This window comes from Euprymna scolopes, chromosome 23, assembly GCF_053919585.1.
Source record: "Euprymna scolopes isolate OS-2025 chromosome 23, ASM5391958v1, whole genome shotgun sequence".
Taxonomy (NCBI): domain Eukaryota; kingdom Metazoa; phylum Mollusca; class Cephalopoda; order Sepiida; family Sepiolidae; genus Euprymna; species Euprymna scolopes.
Window position 1 is genome coordinate 31,410,191 of NC_136504.1, and position 26,964 is coordinate 31,437,154.

The 26,964-nt window shown below is 31.5% G+C and overlaps 1 long non-coding RNA gene across 2 annotated transcripts; it reads left to right on the forward strand.

Moving 5' to 3' along the window:
• The first annotated feature begins 77 nt into the window (after positions 1–77).
• On the forward strand, positions 78–26,964 carry LOC145245818 (uncharacterized). Of its 2 annotated transcripts, XR_013863040.1 has the most exons (6): positions 177–222; positions 913–969; positions 7,823–7,931; positions 12,494–12,563; positions 23,360–23,428; positions 26,732–26,964. It is a non-coding gene; the product is annotated as an uncharacterized LOC145245818 (long non-coding RNA). The 2 variants fall into 2 exon arrangements; XR_013863039.1 differs by lacking the exon at positions 913–969 and having other exon boundaries at positions 78–222.

Consider the following 26,964-nt stretch of genomic DNA (forward strand, 5'->3'; position numbering starts at 1 on the left):
AAAAATAGAAGAAAAAGATGAGGAAAAAGAAGAAGAAAAAGAAGAAAAATAGAAGATAAAAGAAAACAATCTTAAATAATTTACACAGCTGTAAGGGACATAAATGTTTAAAAAAAAATTTTCTTTTTTTTTTTGCTTGTCTTTGTAGACATTTCAACATTTTACAATTTATTTTTTTGTTAAAACAGGTCGTAATCAAATCGGCACAGAATAGCATATAACGTAAGTGAACGCATTATTACATTCTGTATTTTTTTTATAAACAAATCCATGAATAATATGAAAAAACAACATTTATAACATTTTACATAACTAGCAACATTGATAACATTTTTAAATAACTAGCCTTCCAATTTTTATGTGTGTCAAAACAACGTCTCTACTTTCGAAACATTAGCTTTATGTGAATAACATATACGAATAACATATATGAATAACATATATGAAATACATATATGAATTACATACATGAATAACTTATATGAATAATTTATATGAATGACATATGTAATTTAAATATATGAACAATATATGTGAATTACATATATGAATAATATATGTAATTAACATATATGAATAACATATATGAAATACATATATGAAAAACATATTAATAACATATGTAATAAACATATATAAAGAAGATATATGAATTACATATATGGATAACATATATGAATTACATATATGAATTACATATGTAATTAACATAGATGAATAACATATATGAATAATTTATATTAATAACTGTAACAAGGAAGTACAATGCAAAAGTAACGGAAAAACGCAAAGTGAAGCAGATGAATAATAATTTTATTGCGACAACTAAAAATACATGGATATATATTTAGATATTCCATACACACCTTTTATTTGTTTTATTTATATTTGTATCGTGATTACCTGTGTCAGCTGGTCTGATGGAATATCTGTGTTCCATAATATTTTGAGAAAAGAGCTCTTCATCAGGTATGTGTTTGACTTTGATTCAATAACATTAATAACATATATTGATAACTTATATGAATAACTTATCAAAAAAAAATCTTTATCGAACGTTTGTGCTTCTCTATCTCGCCCATGAATAACTTCCACCAATGAATATTTTTTTTTATTCACAAGCAATCAAATATTTATTGAAATCGAAAATAAAATAATAGAAAACTACTTATTTTTAAAATCTTCTTTTTTTTTAGTCCAAAGGCAATCTTGACAATCGTAGGTTGAATGCTGAAACATTGATAACATGGCCGAAAAAGGGTGACGTCACTTTGGTTTGATTTATTTATAACGTTAACCCCAAACAAGGCATATCGCCAATAGAACGTAAGGGGCTACCATTTTGGACCATGCGTAGGGAAAATTAACAAGATGTTGTTTTACGTTACATTTAAAATTCTGCTTAGCAGTACAGTCAGGGAAGCATGTAGTAGGAAGCGGATTCCAAAGTTTAGCCGTTTGAGGGAAGAAACTATTCGAGTAAAAGCTTTCTGGTATTTAGGGAATCTCAACGATGAAGGGGTGTGATTTTGTTGCTAAGCGGGTTTGTAGGGGATATGTATGGTTTATTAACATGAAAAAGAAAGCAGTTACAACTTTTTTATATATATAATGTTTCTAGGGTAAAAAATTAGTTAAAAATAAAATAGAATATCTGACGAATATTAAACTATTTCACAAGAATTTTTATTTAAATGTACGCTCGATATATATCTGGGGGGAATAGCCCCGTATGAGTATTTATGTTGTTATTGCTGTTGTTGTTTTTAAGTCAAGCGTATTTTCTAGTTTTATAGAGATTCGTCCATTTTTTTTAATACGAGTATTTTTTTAAATATATATTAAAAAATAAAAAAGAAGGGGTATATCACCTTTTTTCGTCAATGTTTCGACATTCGACCTACGATTGTCAAGATTGCCAATCTGAGCATGAAAATTTTGTTCGGAATTTTTTAGATGAGGATTAATCCTTTATATTATTTCGATTATTCGGACTACTGTTCTCATCTTAAATATTATTATCATAGCAAAAATCATATTATCTATTCGAATAGTATGACTTTAAAATAAGAAATAAGGTGCTTCTTAACTATATCACCAAGATGAAAAAAAACAAAAAAACAAATTCTTAGTCTAGACGCATAGAAAATTTAGCACAACAGAAAACTACTTAAAAATATCTTCTTTCATTTTTAAATTAGAAAAGGTACTTGTACAGTGTCCTACTCAGAAAATAAGGTACTTGTACAGTATAGTACTCATATGGAAAACAAAGAAAATCTTACATGTGACGTACATAAGTTATCAAAATCGAAAACCATGTAATATTCGAGTAGTATATGCTATGCAGAAATCTAAATATATTCGAGTAGTATGATATAAGAAATCAGGTGCTTCTTCACTATAGCACTCTGATGTAAAAAACAAACAAACTTTTAGCTGTGACATACAGACAATTTAGCACTACAGAAAATTAAGTAAATTATTTTAAATATGTGTTTTACATTATCCACGGGAGGTAGGATTTTTTTTTTCATATAGGTTCTTGTTATGGCTCGCAAATACCCACAAAGAAGAACAGAACAACGGATAACAGTTTAAAACGTATTACATGAAAACACCGGAAAGGTTACAAACGAAAAGTGTAGGTAATTGACCGAGCATGCGGGGGTCGCTCTGGAATTAGACCCCCCCTAAGGATCGCCATGAGTTATAGTTTATATGGCCGATAGATTAGTCCATTTGGAGGGCGGTTCGCCCACAACATCCCCCTCCCAATCGGATTTTTCTAGGTGTGAAATCAGTATCCTTTCTTTTTGGGGCAGACCAGCTTCCTTTTCCTGCTGGAGCGTCTTGGTTCTGACATGCCTTTTGGAGGTTCCACACCAAAACAGTCGTATACTATACCAATTGCCTCTCTGTCTTTCAGCGGTGGTTCTTCTTTATCTTCGGAGGTACGGTTTCCTTATTTGGTTCAGGTGCCTCTTATGTTCGAAATTTGGTCCTGAATGATGTATGTAACATAGCCGATTATTTGTAAGATCATGCCCTGTTCCCAAAAGGAAACGTTATTATTAATGTTTAAAATATACTTTATCTCCGCGGTTAAACGATTTGTTGGCATTATAGAGATTTTTGTATTGTATTATATGTTTGGGCAGCAGTTTATCAAATACTGACTTTATTCTCTACCCAGTTCAACCTTATCAATTATTAAGAAGGAAAATAAGATATAATTCTTAACATGTTGTTCTTCCTGAAATAATTTAAATTTGATCGTATAACATTTAATCGAGCATTTAAGCAGCATCATTTTCTCCAGGCGAATGTCATTAAACAAAGATGACCAGGCTCTGATATCATCTGGTGTAATTTACTGGGTGTTAGACGTGAAATGGATCGTGTGAAATGTATAAAAAACTTGTACAAAATTGCAACTTGTACAAATCTAGGTGGACCAAAAATGAACGAAGAAAAAAGAAATAAAAATGGTCGTCTGATCTCTTTATATGCCTGCAGTGTTATCACCTGAAATGCAAATGAGATTCCCATGGTTGGAGATAGAGGCCAGATTTTTCAAAGTTTGATCAAGTAAGAGAAGTAAGCTGTATTAGCGGAAGTGTTTTCGAAGTTAAGAGAATAATAGCAGAGAGTTAAGTTTTGGGGCTAAGGAGATTTGGCAGCAGTGTGTCAAATCATACAATTAAGACGTAACTAATTTAACCACAAAATGTAAAGACACAAAATAGAAATTATCGTTATTTCCATCGGAAGTGCTCGTCTGAGCTCTAATCTCTGGTCCTCCCTCGCCAATCTTTCACGAAAAACACCCGTCTAGCTCAAACCATTTTATCTGTGCCTAAATCCACACGTAGATTCCATGAACAAAGCTTCTTTCTTGCACGCCTGTGGAACTCTCTTCTGTTTGCCTGTTTCCCACCTGACTACAACTTGGATATCATCAAGTCAAACATAAACAAGTTCCTATTGAACCGCCCTTTTAAGTAAGGCACTTTATCAGATCTCCATTACTAGGTAGTACTACGATATTATCCCATTGGTTACTGTACACGCAATAACCCGTCTTCTCGAGTGGCCGCCGGGCCTTGATATGTAGTAACTTCCTTGTAAAAAAATGACTTCAATAGCGGTCATGATACATCTTCCCAAATCATTTGTAATCAGTTGTAAATGCCCTAACTGATAATTGTTGATCAAGAAAACCTATTATTACCTAGTAATAAAACATATTAATGTTTCGATGTTAACTAGGTGGTTTATCTTAAGTACAATAAGCCAGTAAGTAAGCAACGTTCAGCCTGGCCAGTACCAGATGAGTGACCATTTGGGAATGCTAGGCGTTGTATGTACCTTCTGGAAAGGTTGGGCGTGGGCACAGCACCCTCACCCTGTAAAAAGAACTCCTCGCTACAAAAGCATCTACAAAGTTGTAGATGGCCTATGCCCCTCCAGGGGTTCAAGGCTATGGATGGATGAATTGATGGAAGTGTTTTATCTTGTGATACTAGCCTAACAAATTAATTGAACTGAAATCAGGACTTCCCTTAAATATAGATGAAACGGGGGTAGTCAACTGCAAGAGGCACCATACCATATTGGAATATTGTTTAAAACTAAAATGGTGACCATTAATTAGAATACACTAGTTATTACTAATTAGTAAAGCAATCGTAATAAAATAGGTGCATATTATGTGAAGAGTTTGAATAAAAATGCATTTTTTAGAAATTGCACGGCTAGCACTACTATTTAAACATTTTACCACCCCCCGAAATGATATTTTACATAGAATGATATCAAAATAGATTTCTTCGTTGCCAATTAAAATTAACTGCTATTTCAAGTCTAGATTTTATTTTTCGTCCACAATTGAAAAGTAAATTAGATTTATCGCGTTTAGCATCCAAACTCTTCGTAAAAAACCGATAACTAAAGCATACTGTTTCCGGGGAGGTGGTTGTTCCGTTGTGTCAACCCATGCAGCTTATACTTAACTATTTGCTAAGGGCATCTACAAGCATACAGGTTGCCTTTCCAGACGGTTTTGTATGGTCAATTTTATTGATAGTAGATACATGAAACTCTGGTCCCCTTCGAAGTAATCGCCTCCGGCTGCAGTTCACTTTTACTGTTTCGACAACTTCTGGCCGTCTACATGGAAGTTCTATTGTGAGAGTGTTAGCGACCCTTCTCACAGCCATTTTCGTCTCCTTAATTGACTCATAACAACAGCCTCTAAGGGTTTTAATGAGCGTAGTTATTAACCAAAATTCACAAGTAGCAATGTCTTAATTATAGGGGAGGGTGATGCCAATCTTGGTCAAATAGTCTGTGACAAGGATAGAGCATTGTTGGGTCAAACTTCGTACAAATCTTCCGCATCTTCAGTCCCTCACGAATAATTGTCTGTACAGTGCTCACACTGACATCAAACTGTGCAGGTATAGTCCTTATAAACACATGACGGTCCTTATTCATGAAATTATATATTTGGCCAATTAACTCTGGTGTTCTGACCTCCTTACTCCCCCTATACCTCTCATCATCCCTCGCAAAGTCCCTATCTTCCTTGAATTTCTTATACTACTCAAACATTAAATGCTCGATTCATGCAAGATAGTCCAAAAACAGTGTGAAGTATTCTATACGTTTCTGGTGCATTGTTTCCAAGTTTAAGTCTTTCTAGAAAAATAAGGGAAAAGTCAATACGAAAATAGAAACTTTGGATTCATACGATATTATAATAAGTATCTATCTATCTATCTATCTATCTCCCTCTCTCTCTCTCCGTCTCCCTCTCTCTCTCTCTCTCTCTCTCTCTCTCTCTATATATATATATATATATATATATATATATATATATATATATATATATATATATATATATCAAATCGCCAGACGAAGACTTCTGGTTTTTACCGACCATTTGTTCAAAACATTAACATGTCAAGTGTCGCTATCATGTAAATTTGTACTAGTCGGCCGCCCGGCATTTCGCGTTCGTAAAATTCGCTTAAATATGATATATTCATTAATACAGATTTTGTATTTATTATTATATTATATTGGACCCAATATGTAGTAATAATTTACAAAGTTAAAAAAAAAAAAAAATGACTCACACACCACCAACGAGAATCGAAACCAAACGTTCGCTTTGACGTTAATGCCTGAGCTATAAAGACATGCTTGCTGCAACGCTAAAAATTAAAACATGAACCAATAGCTATTACGTAATGCATGTATATTCGTAATGCCGCCATTCGACCTTCAGGAGTACTAACCAGATCTCCACTGGGAGTGTGCAGTTCAAATCTGGTACCTTGGTGAGGTATTTTGTCACCCCAGACCGCAGGAAACTCCAATGGCCGATGTCAACGATCAATCAATACCAAACGGTTGTTGCGATAACGTGCAATCATCTGTACGTGTGGCCAAGGGGTCGAGAACATTGGAAATCTAGAGAGACTTGTCACACGGGCTCCAGCGAATACCACAGGTTACTGCTTACTGCCAGTGAGCGATCACTGATGATGTCCTGTGAGACAACTTCTAGTGAGTGAAATAATAATAATAATAATAATAATAATAATAATAATAATGATAATAATAATAATAACAATAATAATGCCCCCTCCCAAATTCACCACTACCCTGATTTTACATCGTAAATTTTTACTATATTTTCTTAGTTTTTAGCCAATGTTCACATTATGATATGATTGTCTCTTAGTAGTTATGTGACCTTCATTCCCTTATTCATGTATTCTGCTCTGATAAATGAAGACTATGGTGGAATATAGGATTCTTAACCATAACCGATGAAAATACGCTACACATTTTGATGAAAAACATGGGAAAAACTGAATTAGAAAAACAGAAAACCAACACTTTAAATGTAATTTCTGGATTAAATGTAATAGTTTTTTTTTTTTTAAATATTACAACATATAATATTGTGGGGAAAATCCAACTCGCAAATAGGGGGCACCTGGATAGAAACAAAAACAAACATTGTCTCAGTCATAACGGATTTCTTCTTCACTGGAAAAGGTGAATTATAGCCTCAGAACAGATATTACACTGTGATCTTATCCCGAAGGCCAAGAATTGTTTGTGTTATATGTTTCTTGAATTGTGAGTTCCCTAAATTCATAATTCAGTTTTATCAGTATTAGATTGTATATTGTTTTAACCTCATTCTTTGATGCATCATTCATTGCGTAATTTTACATAGATAATATTTACCTTTTATATTGAATAAAGTTCAGTTTCATTGTTAATCGAATTGGGTTCCTTTCTTTTTTTTTTTTTTTTAAATGTTGTAATGCTTGTTTAAAAATGCCGTCATATAGTATCGACAGTAACAGTTCGACAAATCTTACCTACATTGCCTGCGGCATTTTTCAGTTTACAGGCCTTCTATATCTTGGTAGCCGTGGTTTAACCCGCCTAGGGTAAATGCATTTTTTTAAGTCCCGCCGTGAGATGATAGCCTCTATGCTAGGATCTGTGAAACTCTCTGTTAACAAGAACATACAACCACATATTGCATTAATTAGAAAACATAAAACAGGCGCTAGTAGATGACAGCAAAAGTGTAGTGACAGTGTACACACACACACACACACATACACACACACGCATATATATATGTGTGTGTGTGTGTGTTAGAATTTATTTGGTTTCATTGCAGTATACATACAAACCTTTTGTATTATAATGGGTTATTATAATTTAATTTATTATATAATGTATCTATTATTCATCACCTCATTCTTTGATGCATCATTCATTGCAGGTTTTACCAAACTCATCGATAAAAATGTTAAGGAAAAGGTTGCCATTCCTGTTCATTGTGTTCGTGCTGATGGCTCAAGTGGTATCATGGAAGAATCACGTGGTATCACGTAAGGAACAGATACATTATACACATATAATTGTACTTCTATAAATAATTACAGAAAATATGTGCAAAAATATTCATCAGTTGTGGAATTGAGTTATGTTTTAAAATGCTTCTATCCCCATTGTTCTAATTAGCCGAGTAGTAACCCGCCAAGTGAAAAATATCTTACTAACGTTCGAACAATCGTCTTCACCCTCTGTCATTCCGTGTTGTTGGAATTCCTACTCTCATTCCCGCTATATGTTTATAAACAGTCAAGGATGAAAAATAAATGATTGGAATAGTCTATTCCTAGCAGGCAGACGTGACGTTTTCCGGGATTAAATTGAGAAATAAAGGAATTTATTACAAAACATAAAAATAATAATCTTTTTTAACGAATAAACTCAGCTATCTATAATTGAATATAACTTTACTTGATTTATAAAAATAATGGGGTTTCTACGAATTTACTTAAAATAAATCTATGCTCATACACAATACGCAGTATTTGATACTACGAAATAAATATAATTTCGTTTTTACTGTTTTCTTTTTTTCTTTTAATCTGTTAATGAAATAGCGCCTGGTAATTTCAACTGCAGTTATTCTTTGAGATTATACCGTCTACAAAATATCACGTAACCTAAATATTTGTAGGCCAGAAATTTGGGACTGATAAACCTGGTGAGTCCGTGTCTTGGGGGCGTTGCCGGAATGGTTGTTACTTACTAGGCGGAGCAACCAACTCTCCGAGTGTTAAACACTATAAAACGATAGGTACATCCCTTTTAGATCAAGGAGTTGATAAGTTTTCGGCTACACTTGCTTGACGACTGTAGTTTCGAGTTTCCGGCGTCATTAGACGTCATTAATTCTTTCCTGAGAATTAATTATCTGGGCAGTGATTTTAGTTGCTGGAATTAAACGATCGTGTGTAATAATCGAGCAACATATATTTTATTAAAATATATATTTCAATTTTAAGTCGAGTGTTAAGCTGGCATGGGACCCGCCTATTCTCAGCAATAAGGATAGTCCAATTTTTGCAATCGAATCGTATATCTCGCAACTTTACATATCATCATAGTGTTATTCCAGTCACTATTCGTATTTTTACGTGGTACTTAGGGTTTGATAAGCAGTGATCTTCTAGTAAAAATGTAAAAATAAACTCAATTAGAGAGTATGATTAAATAGTGTGGACATTTTCAATCTATTTAACTAACTTTAAAAGTATTTAAAACGTTTAATAAATCTCAAAATACATAAATACCATAAATTGCAGTGATCAATCATGATTAAATAACGTTATATATATGAATATTAAACTAAATATTCATTTATAATTAACTCTAAAACCTAAAAACCTAGAAATAATTAAACATTAGACTTTTAACCTTCAAGCCAATTTAATTAAATTTATATATTTATATATTCTCTCACATTCTAAATATATATATATGTATATATATATAGAGAGAGAGAGAAAGAGAGAGAGAGAGGGAGAGAGATACGCATGCATTTATATGTAAGTGTATGCATATATATATATAATATGTGTATATATATGTGTGCGTGTGTGTCTATGTTTGTAGATGTAATACATATATATACATATATATATGCGCGTGTGTGTGTATGTGTGTGTATAATATGTATACATATCAGGTTTTATTCAATTTAGGTAAACAAAATTACCATAGGTCGCTACAATAAATATAATGTTTCAGTCCTAAAAGACATGGTCAGATGACAATATGCCTCTGTTCTTATTTGACGCCAGTTCGTTTAATGAAAATGAAAACTAAGTATGAAAATATGAATAATAGAAAAATAGAAAGAGGAGAACAAATCGTTTAAACATGAATAATTTTTATAAAGAAAGGAACACGATTGTACTCAATTTTATTGAAGATGACTTTCGTTACTCAAAGTTTTAAAGCCTACATATTGAAGTAGCAGGATTACAATAGAACTATTAGGGTTAAGGCATGTAATTAAAATAATTATGGAGAGGAGTTCATCTTATTTCCTATATAATATTATGATTGCAAAAATCCCGCTTTTGACAAAAGTACAGAAGGTTTTCAATGGAAGATGCGACATACAAATCTATTATGTCTAGACTATGAGTCTCTATCTTATGTAACCTTAAAACGCCTTTTAAGACACATTTAGTCGTTATAATAAAATCCTATATTTCATCCTAAGAGCAACATCATTACAAGTACTTCCTATTTTCCCCTCTAAATAATAAGTCCTCCTTCCACCCCAACTCATTATCGGGTGGATTTTTGCACTTTTGGCAGATATGGGATTTACCCTTATAAACTCGATCATAAATGATCCTTCCATTTTCAAATTCAAATATAATCAAATTCTCCCTTCTCACATTCCGCCAACTCTAATTGCCTGAAGGCTAGCAACTCGTTCATTCCAAATCTTATTACAAAAACGAACGCTCCAGAAATTTTCGACTATGGCGTCACTCTACAAGTAGTAATCGTTTTAAATAAAAGAACCCAAGTACAAACATAATAATCAACTGCGAGACATCGAGACATATTCATAAGTCAAGAATTATTTTTTTACATTAAATATACCGCATACGTTAATTGATTATATATAGTTATGCTACCATGCTAAATCTGTTTTGTTTACAAGGATCTTACATGTTGTTATTAAATACTGTCTTTCACCACATCGCGCATGTTGATAAGGCATTATTCTATATTTTTAAGCTAGATAAATCCTTTTTAAGTATGACTAACTAAAATTATTTCTTTATACGCTAAATAAAAAATAAAATGGATTAAGTAAATAATATAGCCGAGACCCGGATTTTGCCGAAAATTGACGGTGAACTATACAGCTTAACACTAATATAATAAAAAATTAACAGTTTATATACTTCAAACTCTCCTTATGTGCGATTTTTAAGCCTTTAAATTGTCTGCTTCTGACTATTTGCATAGTGTGTGCGTGTGTGTACGTCTATCTGTCTGCGTGTGTGTGTGTCCATGTGCGTGTTATGCGTGTGTTTGTTTTTGTGTGTGTGTGTGTGTGTTTGCGTGTGTTTTTGCGTTAGTATATGTGTGGGTGCATTGAGTGTATGTGTTTTATGTATGTGCGTATATGTCTTTTTGTGTATGCGTGTGTGTGTGCGTGTGTGTATATGTGTATTTGCCTGTTTGTGTGTGTGCGCGCGTCTCTGTGTTTTTTGTGTGCGTGTGTGTTTTGTGTACGTGTGTGTGTGTTTTTGCGTGTGTATGCATGCGTGTGTGTGCGTGTGTGTGCGTATGTGTGCGTTTGTGTGCGTGCGGGTGTGTGCGTGTATGCGTGGTTGTGTGTGCTTGTGTGCGTGTGTGCGCGTCCATGTGCGTGTGTGTGCGTGTGTGTGCGTGCATGTATGTGCGTTTGTCTGTGCGATACAAATCAATCTAATACTTGCTCCAACCAAACTCAGCCACGGCAATGTGTGGTCGGACGGGTACAATTAGTGGTAATATAAAGAAAAATGTTAACTTTAAGCATGACGGGTTGATTTATTTAATCGTAAAATTGATTATAATGACCCTAACTAGAGGTATATATTCTTGCACAATGCTTGGGTTAATTTTCACTTTTTAAAATCTTTGGTTAGTTCTAATAGTAATAATAATAACAACAAAAACAACAGCAGAAATAATAATAACAATATTAATAATAATAATAATAATAATAATAATAATAATAATAATAATAATAATAATAATAATAATAATAAGTGTTGAACAATGTTTAGGTGTTGTAGAGAGACTGTAATATGCTAGTGAAGGGAAAGTATTTGTAGGAAATTGAGATGAGATTCTATATAAATATTTCTCCCCATAAAAACTTGTAAATATTCACTTTCCGTAATTTGTGTTTTTGATGTTTAGATTGCTGTGAAGGTGTTTTTATGACGCCTAGGCATTATAAAAATCACTTTCTCAGCGACTATGGTAATTTTGTTTACCAAAATTGAATTGAATATTATCTTGCTTTTTTAATTAGCCACTATCAATATATAATATACGGCATAATCACGTTAACACACCGGCTCCCGCTTGATCACCGAAGTTAAGCAACGTTGAACCTGGTCTAGTACTAAATGAGTGACGATTTGAGACTTCCGGGTGTTGTATGTGCTCTCCGCTTGTCTCACTATTGTTTTCAGTCACCCTGGACTTCTCCATGCCACTGGACTCAAACAGTGCCGATTCAGGAGATTGAGAGATTGCGCAACCCTTGTTTCACAACTACACGCGCAGCTGACCCTAAGGGGGTATCCTTCGTCTTTCGAGACTGATCGGAGGCATTGGATCAATATATAATTTTTATACTTGTGAGATCGTGCGCCTCGCCTCTCCGCCAGCCGCCAATGTAAAAGACGATGACATGACCAAAAGAAGAAGTAGAAGAAGAAGAAAAAGAAGAGCTGAGTAGCACGTAATCTCGTCCAAGCAGCAATCCCTTTCATTTATATATGCATTTATATCTACTTCCACTTATTCATTGATTTCAAATGATTGAAGTATTTTGTTCTTTTTTTCTTTCTAGCTCACTCTGATTGCCATCTCTACTCAGATCATTTGTGCCATGCTATATGTTATTTTGCTGAGAAACCCGAGTAAGTGAATCGATTTAAAATCATGATAGCGCGTCTGTATAAAACAATAACAATAAAAAAGAGGCCAATACAACGGAAACAATGTTTAGGAATTTTATTAGATAAGCTATTGATGATGTTTATTGTTTGTATTATGCAGACTTCTATTTTTATCCTCATTGTATATTTTTTTTATTACGTTTTGGCCACTGAAACTTCTGGGCTTTTTCGAGGTCTTCTTCGTGAACTCGGGAATCTTTATGTCGAACTTCCAGAATCTATACGAAATTTACAGCCTTTTCCCACAGAAGAGACGTTGCGAGCCTGTCTTTGCTCTATGGTTATTTTCATGGAAAGTGCTCGTCTGAGCTCAAATCTATGGCCCGATCTTGTTAAACGTAAAAGAAAACATTCGACTAGTTACACTTACTATCAACAATTTCGCCCACTCTCTATATGTGGTGAAATCAAAACGGAGATTCCATGAACACAGCTGCTTTCCGAGCATTGACCACCTGAGGAGCACTGTTCCATTTACCTGATTCCTAGCCAACTGCAATATGGTAACCTTCAAGTCTAATGTAAACAAGTTCTATTTGAACCGTCGTCTTAAATAATCATATTTTACCCAATCTACACCATTAACGATTACTAAACCTTAGATTCATTAAGCCTTATCCTCAAGTGGCTTTCAGGCCTTGTTGAGTGCTGACTTTTTTTTGAAAGAAAAGCAAAAAGGAAACACGTTGCAAGTATAACTCTGCTCTATCGTTATCATCATGGAATTTTCAATCTATAATCCCATCCTGTAAAACATTCACAACAAACACTCGTCTAGTTACAACAATTGCCAACAATTTCCCTTACTCTCTATCTATGCCTAAAACTAAACGAAAATTCCAGGAGATAACGTTCTTTCCTAAAACTATCCACCCATGGAACAAAATACCGCGGGGCTGCTTTTCAACTAATTACAATAATATGGTCGCTTTTAAATCCAATGTAAACAAGCTCATATTAAGCTGTCCTCTTACAAAATTGAATTCTCCCAAAGTTCCACCAGTATCTATCATCAACCACCTGACACATATTAACTCTTATCTTCAGGTAGCTTTCAAGGATTGATTAACTCTCCTCTCATTGTTTGTTTGTGTTCTGTTTTAGATCGAGGGTGTTTAGTTCGTGCTAGTCCCGTTAGAAGTGGCGTGTAAAGTGGCGGAGCTGAGGGATAGAGACCCCAGGAATCTAAATTAAGGATGTCATCCAATTATGTCCTAATCAGAATCGTTTCTCATAATATTTCCCGGTACCCCGACTTATATATGAGTCTTTTCAGGTATCATCAGTTCATAAATAAACAACTTTATACCACTGCTCGCCAACAATAATCGGGCATAACGATGGCTAAATGGTTAAAACAGCACAGATTGAAAACTTACGTGAGCTAGGTTTGAATTCAGTTGCATGCACAGAATCGCTTTTGTTAAGCCCACACTTGACCTTGTGCCTAACCTCCTTATGGACAAGAAAATTAAATACCCATCACTTTATCTATTGCGTCACGAATCATGTGAAGCAGCGGTGCAGTGGAGATTACAGTGAAGGTTATATAGGCTGAAACTTTGTAAAATATATCACTACGAAACTAAGTTGAGCAGTTAATTTGTTTATTGCAGACTATTATCCACATCTTTTTTGGTTGTTGTTTCACGACGTTTCGGCCAACTATTCCTCTGGCCGTCGTCAGTTGGTAACCGCGACGGGATAGGAACTCCAAATCTCCTAACAGCATTCTCCGCAATTACTGCCATCCATAGTTGTTGTCGTCTAACCACGTTTTGGCCAAGTAAGCCTCTGGCCGGCTTTGGGTAGGATTGAAACCGCTATCTTCAAAGACGATCAGAGGCTTACTTGGCCAAAACGTGGTTAGACGACAACAACTACGGATAGCAGCAATTGCTGAGAATGCAGTTAGGAAATTCGGAGTTCCTATCCCGTTGGCTAGAGCAATAGTTAGCCGACACATTGTGAAGCAACAACTAAAAAAGATGTGGATAATAGTCCACAATAAATAATTAATAAATAAATTAATACTCATCTCAATAATGAATCCCAATTAAATAATATAGGGTAAGCAGGTTTTGATAAATTAATGTTTCTGATTCGACTGTGAATCATCTTCAGGTCTAACTCATGGAGTTGATAAGATGAAGTTGAATTGGAGTTAAAATAAGAAGTAGAAAAGTGCAAAGTAAACTACACAATAAATTGTCTTGAGTGATGGGAGGTTAAAAGTATATAAAAAGCAGATTAAGTGTCGATTAAAAACTTAGTCGATTAAAAACCTAAGTTTGTAAATCAAAGGATTCATAAGCAAATGTTAGTTAAGCAAATATTGTTTACGCTCTACGCCACACATTTTAATGCATGGTGACTCTTCATGAAGGCGATGGTATTAATAGTTTTAACCGATTCTTAATCGACTTTTTATATACTTTTAATTAATGGCATCACTCGATAAAATTTACTGTGTATTTTACTTTTCACTTGTGTACTTTACTTTTTATTTCACCCTACGAATTCCATCTAAAGCCGATTCGCAGTTGAATCGAAAGTGGCCGTGATAACTATGAAACATTCATTGATATTTTTAATGTGGATATATAAAGATTATGTGCATATATTTATTTTTCATTCAATTCATCTCATCCAATATTGTTTTATTAAACATATATAAATTTTAATCAAATTTATTTTATTCGTCGTTTAATCATTAAATATATAAAAAATGTTCATTCGATTTATTTTATTCAGTGTTTAATTATTTATTTCATCCAATATTTAATTATTATACCTATATTATTTTTCATTCAATGTCTTCCATCCAATATTTAATTATTACACCTTTATTTATTTTTCGTTCAATTTATTTAATCCAACACTTAATTATTAAACATATATTAATTTTTCATACAATTTATTTCATTCAATATTTAATTATTAAACCTATATTAATTTTTTAATTCAATTTATTTCACATAGTACGTAATTATTAAACCTATATTAATTTTACATTCAATTTATTTCATCCAATATTTAATTATTACACCTATATTGATGTTTGATTCAATTTATATCATCCAATACTTTATCATTATACCTATAATAATTATTCATGCAATTTATTTCATCCAATATTTAATTATTACACCTATATTAATGTTTGATTCAATTTATATCATCCAATACTTTATCATTATACCTATAATAATTATTCATGCAATTTATTTCATCCAATATTTAATTATTACACCTATATTAATTTTACATTCAATTTATTTCATCCAATATTTAATTATTAAACATATATTCAGTTTTCATTCAATTTATTTCATCCAATATTTAATTATTAAACACATATTCATTTTTATTCAATTTATTTTATATACTAATTAATTATTACACCTATATTAATTTTTCATTCAATTTATATCATGCAATACTCAATTATTACACCATTATCAATATTTAATTCAATTTATTTCATCCAATATTTAATTTTTAAACATATATTAATTTTTCAGTCAATTTACTTCATCCAATATTTAATTATTAAACACATATTCATTTTTTATTCAATTTATTTTATATACTAATTAATTATTACACCTATATTAATTTTTCATTCAATTTATTTTATCCAATACTGTATTATTAAACATATATTCATTTTTCATTGCATTTTATTTCATATAATACTTAATTATTACACCTATATCAATTTTTGATTCAATTTATTTCGTCCAATTCTTAATTATAAAATATATATTCATTTTTCATTCACTTTTTAAACAAATTAATGAACAAATATTAATTTTACATTCAATCTCTTTCATATAAAACTTCATTATTACACCTATATTAATTTTTGATTCAATTTATTCATCCAATATTAAATTATTAAACAAATATTAAGTTTTTATTCAATTTATTTCATATACTACTTAATTATTTAACCTATATTAATTTTTAATTAAATTTCTTTATCCAATACTTAATAATTAAATATATATAAAATTTTGATTTAATTTATTTCATTCAGTGTTTTATTATTACACATATTTTTTACTCAATCAATTTATTCGATCAAATATTTAATTATTAAATATATAATAATTATTGATTCACTTTATTTCATCCAATATTTAATTATTAAACATATATTATTTTTCATTCAATTTATTTCATATAATACTTAATTATTACACCTATATTAATTTCTATTTGATTTCATTCATCACATATTTTATTATTAAACATATATTATTCATTCAATTTATTTCATATAGTACTTATTTATTATACCTAAATTAATTTTTCATTCAATTTATTTCATCCAATACTTAATTATTAAACCTAAAGTCATTTTTCATTCAATTTATTTCAGCCACTATTGAATTATTAAACATATATTAATTTTTCATTCAATTGATTTCACATAATACTCCATTATTACACCTATATTAATTTTTAATTCAATTCATTTCATCCATTATGTTATTATTATACATATATTAATTTTTCATACAATTTATTTCATCCAATATTTAATAATTAAACATACATTAATTTTCCATTCAATTTATTTCATCCTATATTTAATTATTAAACATGTATTCATTTTTTATTCAATTTATTTCATCTAGTATATAATTATTACAACCGTATTAATTTTTCATTCAATGTATTTCATCTAATATTTGATTATTAAATATACAGTGATTTTTCATCCAATTAATTTCATCAAATATTTCATTATTAAACATGTATTAATATTTTATTCAATTTATTTCATCCTGTACGTAATTATTACACCTATATTAATTTTTCATTCAATTTATTTCATCCAATTCTTAATTATTACACTTATATTAATTTTTGGTCAATTTAATTTATGCAATACTTAATTAGTAATCATATATTAATTCATGATTCAATTTATTTCATCCAATAATTAATTATTAAACATATATATTTTTTCAATTTATTTCATTCAGTATTTACTTATTAAACATATATTCATTTTACATTCATTTTATTTCATACAATGCATAATTATTATAACTATAATAATTTTTAATCAAATTTATTTCATCCAATACTAAATTTTGAAGCCTATATTAATTTTTCATTCAATATATTTCATTCTGCATTTAATTATTAAACGTATTAATTTTTGATTCAATTTATTTCACCCAGTATTTAATTATTACACATGTATTAATGTTTCACTCAATTTCTTTCAGCAAATATTTCATTATTAAACATATATTAGTTTTTGATTGAATTTATTTCATCCAATATTTAATGATTAAACATATATAAATTTTTCATCTAAATGATTTTATTCGGTGTTCAATTATTAAAGATAATTTTTTCATGTAAATTATTTATTCAATATTTGAAAATTAAAATATACTTTTTTATTTAATTCATTTTATTTAGTGTTCAATTATAAAAGATGTATAATTTATTATTTAATTTATTATTCGGTATTTAATTATTAAACATATATTAAATTTTCATTACAAATATTAATTTCTCATTTAATTTATTCCACGAATATTTACTTTTTAAACATATATTAATTTTTCATCAAATTTTTTTTATTCGGTGTTCAATTGTTAAATATATTAAAAAAAATTCATTCGACTTTTTTAATCGGTTTTTACTTATTAAGCATATATTTATTTATCATTTAATTTATTTCATCCAATATATAATCATTATTTAGTTTTTTATCAAGTTTCTTTTATTTGGTGTTTAATTATTTAAGATAAATAAATGTTTATTCTATGTATTTTATTCGGTGTTGAATTTTAAAATATATATTTAATTTCCATCTAAATGATTTTATTAGGTGTTTAATTATTAAAGATGAATTAATTGTTTTCGTTTTTTTTTCATCGAATATTAAATTATTTACCATATGTTAATTTTTCATCAAATTTATTTTATTTGGTATTCAATTAGTAAAGATATATTTACTTTTTAATTAATTTATTTTATTTAATATTTAATTAATAAACACATATTAATTTTTCATTTAATTCTTTTTATTCAATGTTCAATTTTAAAAGATATATGCACCTTTTATTTGATTTTTTTTATTCAGTGGCTAATTATTAAATATTCATTTTTCATTCATTTTATTTCATCCAAAAATAATAGTTATATTTTTAGTAAAAAAATAATTATTATTATTCTTTTATATGTTGTTCGAAATCGAGAGAGAATAGGAGTTTATTTGTTTTTGTTTCATTTTCATCAATTGTATTGCCGTCTGCGCTCAGTCAAAATAACAAAACAAAACCAGAACAAGAAAACAATCACAACGAGAGAGGATATGAAGAGTGGTAAAAAAAGAAAAGAAAGAATAGCTAACGAGCGCTGACAGTAGAGGAGAAAGAAAGAAAAAAAAAGGAAAGAAATCAGCTAGGGAACGTTGGCAGGCTGTATAGAGAGGTGGAGGTGAAAAATATATATATAGAGAGAGGGGGGCGTTTTAACCTGCGCGCTTACGAAGGACACAGGGGACAGTCTGCTCCTCGCTGCTGAGGGAAGCAGCCGACAACGGCGACACTGTGAACAGATGTATGATTAGCAGTAATACTAGGGTGGATAAAAGTCGAGGAGGTGTGCTTAATAAACGTTGGAAAAGGAGCCTATTTGATATATTTGGAGCCAGGTTTTTTTTTTAAGGAAATCGGATAAGAAGAAGAACGAAGCAATTTCGCTAAGACAGTGAGTGAAGCAAAATCGCTCCCTGTCTCTTCCTTACCCTCTCTTTGCTTGAACTGAGCAGAGGGCAATAACCAGTATGAAAATGTCGTATTGAGATCTGGCATTTTTCTTGAACATTCTCTCTCGATCAAGACAATTTATTTTCTTTCATGCATTACTTCTTTAAATTATCAAAATAATTGCATTTTTATTTATTTATTTTTGTGCTGTTATAAATAAATTTACATTCATAATTCCCATCGGCCTTTTGTTGTTGTTTCAGTTGTGTTTTTCTGTCTTATGTTTTACCGTTGTCTCTGAAGAATTTGGATAATCGCTTTCCGTATTTATTTATTTACGTTTTAATCCTGGAAGAAAAAAAAATTATTATCGTTGCGATCGTATCTCTACAGTTCCCCGAGTTGTAACATAATTTATTAAAGATGTATAATATTTTCATCTAATGTGTTTCATTCGGTGTTTAATCATTAAATATATATTTATTTTTGATTCAATTTATCTTAACCAATATTGAATTATTACACATATGTTTAGCTGTCATTTAATTTATTTTATTCGGTGTATGTTCATTAAAGATGTACACATTTCTATTTGATTTATTTTATTTGATGTTTAATTATTAAACATATATTAATTTTTCATTCAATTTTTTTTTTATCCAATATGAATTTATTTAACATCAATAATATTTTTATCAGCTTTATTTTATTCGGTGTTCAATTATTAAAGATATACATCTTTTATTCGATTTCTTTTAATTGTGCTTAATTATTAAACATATATTTGTTTAATTCAATTCATTTCTCCCAATATTTATTAAACACTTATTTATTTTCCTTCACTCAATTTCATCTAATATGTAATTATTAAGCATATATTAATATTTTTCATTCAATTTGTTTCATCCAATATTTAATTAAGCATGCACTGCTGATCAAAAATTTAAGCTCAGTTCAAAATCAGACTTTAGGTAACTAATGCTACAGTCTAAAAGTTTATGGGAACAAAAAGGTGCATTCCCAAAATTTTATTTAAAAATTTGCATTTTCATTAAATTGGGCTTTTTACACATGATCAAATTATAAGACTAAGGGTATAAATTGTTAGATTTATGCTAATTCTAATGTATTTCGATCAGTTAAAGATGAGCAATCACTGTGTAAAGGTGTTACCATGCTTAAAGCAAATAAATAACTGGAGTTGAGTGCTCTCGAATTCTAGGATTCCATAAGCAAGGTTTGTCGCAGCAAGCGATAGAAGCTATGGTAAATCGCAGTAAAACTGTTATTTGCAACTTTTTAAACAACACTAAGAATTATGGAAAAGCAAAATCCTTTGGTAAGACCCCCCCCCCAAAAAAAAAAAATCTCCTGCATTGAGTACGAGAATCAGACGAGTTGCTATGAACTACAGAGGGCTTTCTTCTAGTAAAATTAAGGCGGTTAAAGATGCTGATTGCAATCCAATAATCATCAGACGACAGTTACAAGGAAAAGGCATTATAAATTAAAAGCGTAAACAAATCTCTCGATTGCTACCACAATACAAAGTAGACCGATTAAGATTGGGTCGTGAATACCAAACCTGCGACATCGAAAAGTGGAAGAACATGCTGTTTTCTAATGAGAAAAAATAAATTTAGATTGTCTTGATGACTTCCAGCGATATTGGCATGACAATAATATGAATTTTTTTTTCAAACGTCATAGTGGTGGAGGGTCCGTAATGGTTTGGGGTGCCTTTTCTTTACAGAGAGACAATGGAGCTCCAGGTGGTGCAGGGTCGTCAGACAGTAGCTGATTATGTTAGCATGCTACAAAAAGCATATATGATGATGGATGGTCATCGTTTGTGTGGGGATGAATGGTTATTCCAACAAGATAATGCTGCAATCCACACTGCAACACGTACCTTGAGCTTTCTAAAAAAAAATGAAGTCCATCTTTTGGAACATCCTGCAGGCTCACTGGAATTGAATTCAATTGAACATGTTTGGGGATGGATGACAAGGGAGGTTTATCGAAATGGCTAACAATATTCAACAAAAAAAGGAACTTCGTGAAGCTATCTTCAGAAACACGCTCTGATCCCCATCTGGCATCAATTTTGATGGATGGCTCTCATCTGGGTGAGGCCCCGTGTTTTGACAAGCTTCTGGGTTTGACCTTTACCTCTGATCTGAAATGGAACACGTACATCAAGTCTGTTGCCAAGGTCGCTGGAAAGATGGTGGGATCCTTCTACCGCTCCAGAAGATATCTCACTACTGATGCAATTCTCTATCGATATAAAAGCCAAGTACGTCCAAGGATGGAATACTGTTGCCATATCTGGGCAGGAGCTACGAAAAACAGCCTATCCTGCCTTGACAGAGTACAAAACAGACTTCGTGGCTTAGTGGGGGATGCCCCTTTTTCTTCCCTGCAACCTCTCTCCCACAGAACAGACGTTGCGAGCCTATCCTTGTTTTATCGTTATTTCCATGACAGATGCTCGTCTGAACTCCAATCTCTGGTCCCCCCTCGCCAATCTTTCACGAACAACACCCGTCTAGCTGAATCCACTGTGAAAAATTTCCCCCACTCTATATCTGTGTCTAAATCAAAACGCGGATTCCATGAACAAAGCTTCTTTCTTAGAACTGCACGCCTGTGGAACTCTGTTCCGTCTGCCTGCTTCCCACCAGACTACAACTTGGATGTCTTCAAGTCCAACGTTAACAAATTCCTAATGAACCGTCTCCTTAAGTAACCACTTCATCAAATCTCCAAACTAACGTAATGTACTTGCAATAACCCTTATTCCTGAGTGGCTTCCGGGCCTTGATAAGTGGTGATCACTGTGTAAAAAAAAGAAGAAAAAAAGGATATCCGTATCTTAATGGACACCCTTATTTCTAGCATTCCCGTAAGAATTTTTGAAGTCATCAAAATTAGTGGAGGTACAACTCATTATTAAGCTTGATTGTTGAATGTTTTCATACACTTTTCATACACTTTTTGTATAATTTAATAGAATGTTTGTATCTGGTCTGTACCTTTTTGTCTCCATAAGCTTTTAGATTGTAGTATTGGTAACTTAAATTCGGAAGGGTTTAAAATCTACCCTTAAAAATGTTTTTTTTTTAATTTTAAGTGGTCTTAAATTTTTGATCAGCAATATTTTTCATTCAATTCAGTATTTAATTAAACATATATTCATTCTTCATTCAATTTATTTTATCCAATATTAAATTGTTTAACATATTTTTGATTTAATTTGTTCTATCTAATAATTATTTATTAAACATATCTTTGTTTTTCATTCAATTTATTTCATCCAATATTTAATTCAACATATATTCTTTTTTTAAAATTTATTTCATTCAATATTGTTTATTAAACACACATTTAATATTTAATTCAATTTATTTCATCCAGTATTTTGTTATAAACACACACACACACACACACACACACACACACACACATATATATATATATATATATATATAATTGATTTTATTCGGTGTTCGATTATTAAAGATATGTAAATATTTCAATAAATTTATTTCATCAAATATTTAATTATTAAACGCATGTTAATATTTTTTATTCAATTTCTTTCAGCCAATATTTAATTATTAAACGTTTATAAACCTTAATATCCAATTGATTTTATTCTTTTTTTGTCAATTTATTTCATTCAATATTTTTTTATTAAACACACATTTAATATTTTTTATTCAATTTATTTCATCAAATATTTAATTATTAAACATATGTTAATATTTTTTATTCAATTTATTCCATCCAATATTTAATTATGAAATATATATTAATATTTTTTAAATGTTATTTTATTCATTCTTCAATTCATTTATTAAACACATATAATTTTTTCTTAAAATTCTATGTCATTCATAGTTTATTATCAGTTATCAAGTAACTATTCATTTAATGATGGTATTGGCACACCTGATTCTCTCTATTCAAAGATCGTAACATTTCTTTCTTCATCTCCTTTTTATACAGCTTTATGGATTCTGATGATGCTACAAAAAAACGAGTGGACTGTGAAATTTGCCAGATTATTTTTTGCAAGTAAGAAAATTACAGGATCTTCTCTTTACCACGTGTTGTTTTATAGTTATAGAGTTAGCTCCAGGTATCTGGTAATTAATTAATGAATATAAATCCAAAATTTAGATTTTAGTCTATCACGAGCACTTGCAGTTTTTAAAATGCGACATACCGTTAAAGTAAAAAAAAGAAAAAAAAAGATTGGACGAAATAAATTCGCGTACTTTGTCTCCTGAATCATAAAGTGTAGATTTCGAATTCTTGCTTCCAGTATGTGTGATGCAGTTTTAATTAATAGTCGAATAAAGTGACAACGTAAATGTAATGTGTAGCTGGCAAATCCTTGTCGTCAATATCATAACAATTTAAGTCTCGAATTGTCTGTAGCGGGGTAAGTTTAAAATGCCTCGTTGCCAGTTTAATGGGCGATGTAAGTTTTGGAACGTTCGTCACCAGTGTTGTTGACTATATAAGTTTCAAACTTCTTGTCGCCAGTGTTGTCATCTTTCGGGTCGGTAATAATCAAGAAAATCACAATATGGTAATTAGCAAAAGTGTATTAATACAAGTAAGTTGCAGAAGTACATGTCATAACTGCCACGAATTGTTGTTATTTACGTCTTTCCAATCTGCCACAGTGAGGGAAGGCGTGGGAGTGAATCCAGTACCTTTAAACGAGGAGCACTCTGGCTTTAAAAAATGGACTAAGCAATCCTGTCGGCATTCTCCAGTTGGGCACCTCAAGCAGTAAGCAATAAATATCATAGGACCACTTAGAACGAATGCCTCAGCTCGCCAGATAAAATACCAGTGAAATCACCCAATTTCTCCTGACTGATTATTGAGATCGTAACTCAGTTCTCTTTATGTTCTGGAGAACAGAAAGAGAACTGAACTTCTCCTCTTCCGCATGTGATATATGACCGTTTTCCTGTACATCCTCGCCTAGAAATCCTGATGATGTCCCCTGAAATAGGGACGAAACGTTGATTTTATTTTTGTTTTTACTCTTTTAGGTTTTTCCTTTTTATTCACATGACGTCTGAAGCATCGTTTATATCTTGCTTTATTTTATTCACACACACACACACACACACACACACACACACACACACATATATATATATATATATATATACATGATCACATGGTTCTCTGGTGTGTTATGTGAAAACTCTTTAAGCGTATGTTCAGTTAACTAGTAAATCACTCAATATTTATCAAGTGTAAAAATTAGTATTCTTAATATGATTCTAACTTTAATGATCAGCATCAATGGTCGAACGTTTGCATAGATAATACAATTAAATAAATGGTTGATTACCTAAAGCAACCGACATTTGTGAAACAATGTTGCATATGATAATAACGTTTATGATCCGACACACGTCAAATATATAGGAGTATGAGATCTTTTAACATAATGTGAATGCTCGCTTGTAAATATGTTGTGTAGGTGGGGTCTTTTTAAGAGATAGAATGGGGACATTCATATTTACTAGAGACGGCGGACATGTATATTGATGAGGGGAGAAGAGAGAGGAGAAAGACATTTATACATTTACAGTCTGTGGTTCTTATAACATATATTTAGAGAGAGGCGTTATCAGTCCTCATGACCCAGGAGGGGACAGTCATTACTTAGATTAAGAAGGGGTCACATTTCTTAGATGAGTTATACACAAAGTTCATTATAACGATGAGGGAGACAACGGTCATATAAAGATTATTACACATTAACTTACATTTGGTAGAAAGATGACACAAGACGCAGTTACAAAATATGATGTGTTCTTTTATTAGATTCGACTGGTCGCAATGATGTTGACATCCAGGAATTCAAAGTCGACTACATGATTAAAACTTCCTCCCTCGCTCCAAAGGGGCCCTCTTCTGACCAATGTCAGCTCTGTCTCCTATCTTCGCCTCAAACTCTGTCTCCCGTCTGCCTAACTCATCTTCGACTCTAGCTCCTATATTGAGAACCCATTTCAGCCATGACGTCATACGCATGTCCAAAAACGTGCATGACTCATGTAGCCTGAACATGCGTTCTTCGCACATGTCTGCAGACAAAAATTCTTACTAACCTATTTTTCCACCTAACATTTTTTCACTATGTTTTCAATTTTCTATTGTTTGTTCTTCTAACTGACCTTATTTTAATTCCGTTTTCATAAAAGAATCGAACAATCAACATATCTAAACTATTTTATGTGCAAACTGAACAATCGAAATTCTACATTCCATTTCTGACCCTATTTCTGAACCTTGCTTATAAGGTTCGAATCTCGGTCGATCCAATCTCATTTTTACTCATCTAATGCTTTTCTTTCTTACAAGAAAGGGGGACCTTTTATTGCAACAAATACATGAGAAGTGACTTCACCGAGGGGGGGGGGAAGAGAATTTTAAAAAAAAACTAGAAAGACAAAGATCTCATGGGAGATGAGATATCGTTCCCGATCTTGTGAAGGTAGTGGATAACGTTCTAGATCACGTGGGTGACGTCATGGCTGTACTAATAAGGGCATAAATATTGGTGTTACAGAAAACAAGCGTGTTAGAGTTATTTCCTATTCTTTGTTTTGGTATCCCTTGGAATTGAAACTGCACACAACGTAAGTTGGTCTGCGGACAAGTTTACAACGAGTTTTTTTTGTCTGTCCATTTCTGTGTCAGTTTTCGTCTGTTTCATTATCGGTACCGTTTAGAAATCTTATATGTTTCTAATTAATCTACACGAAGCGCAGTCTAAGCTTTTGGGGAGGCTATGTTTATATCTCGAAACATTGTAGATGAGGATCGATTCTTCGTGTTATTTGGATTATTCGAATTATTGTTCTGATCTTTGGTGTTATTCTCACAACGTTTCGGCTGTAGCATCCCAGTTTCTTCGAGTGTGTTTTGCCGAACTTGGAGATCTATACAGAATTACGAACTGAACACATTTATTTAAACTACGGAGGTAGATTGTTCTGGTTTCATCAACCATGATCGAGGAGAAGTCTTAAGTAATTTTAATTACATTCTTACTACCGCATGTAGCTAGGCTTGAACATTTGACCTTCAGAAAACTGTTGCTTAGAACTGATTGCATTCAACAACTGTATTTGTTGCGCTATGTCTTGTTCATAAAGAATTCAGTTCGAAATTTTGCATACATTCCCGAGTTCAACGTAAACATTCACGAGTTCGACAAGACGCAGCTGAAGGGTTCCGCGAATAATATCCTAGATAAAACGGTAGTTCGAATAATGCAAGGAATACACTCGTTTTCATTATTTAAATGAAGTTGTTTAAATATCTGTTGTATTTTCTCAGAGGATACTGGGTTATTTATGATCCTAATGAGTAACCCGAGAATCATAAAGAAGCAACAACACCAATAACAGAGCTGCCCCAAAAAACAACGATAGAATACGAAAATGGACACCAGAATAAAACGAAGACATATCTGATATTCCTTTTCCCAGTAAAAACAAACGTCTATATTATTTTTTCCTTCTAGAACATAAAAATTCTAATGTATGTAATTAATAAATATTCGTAATGTT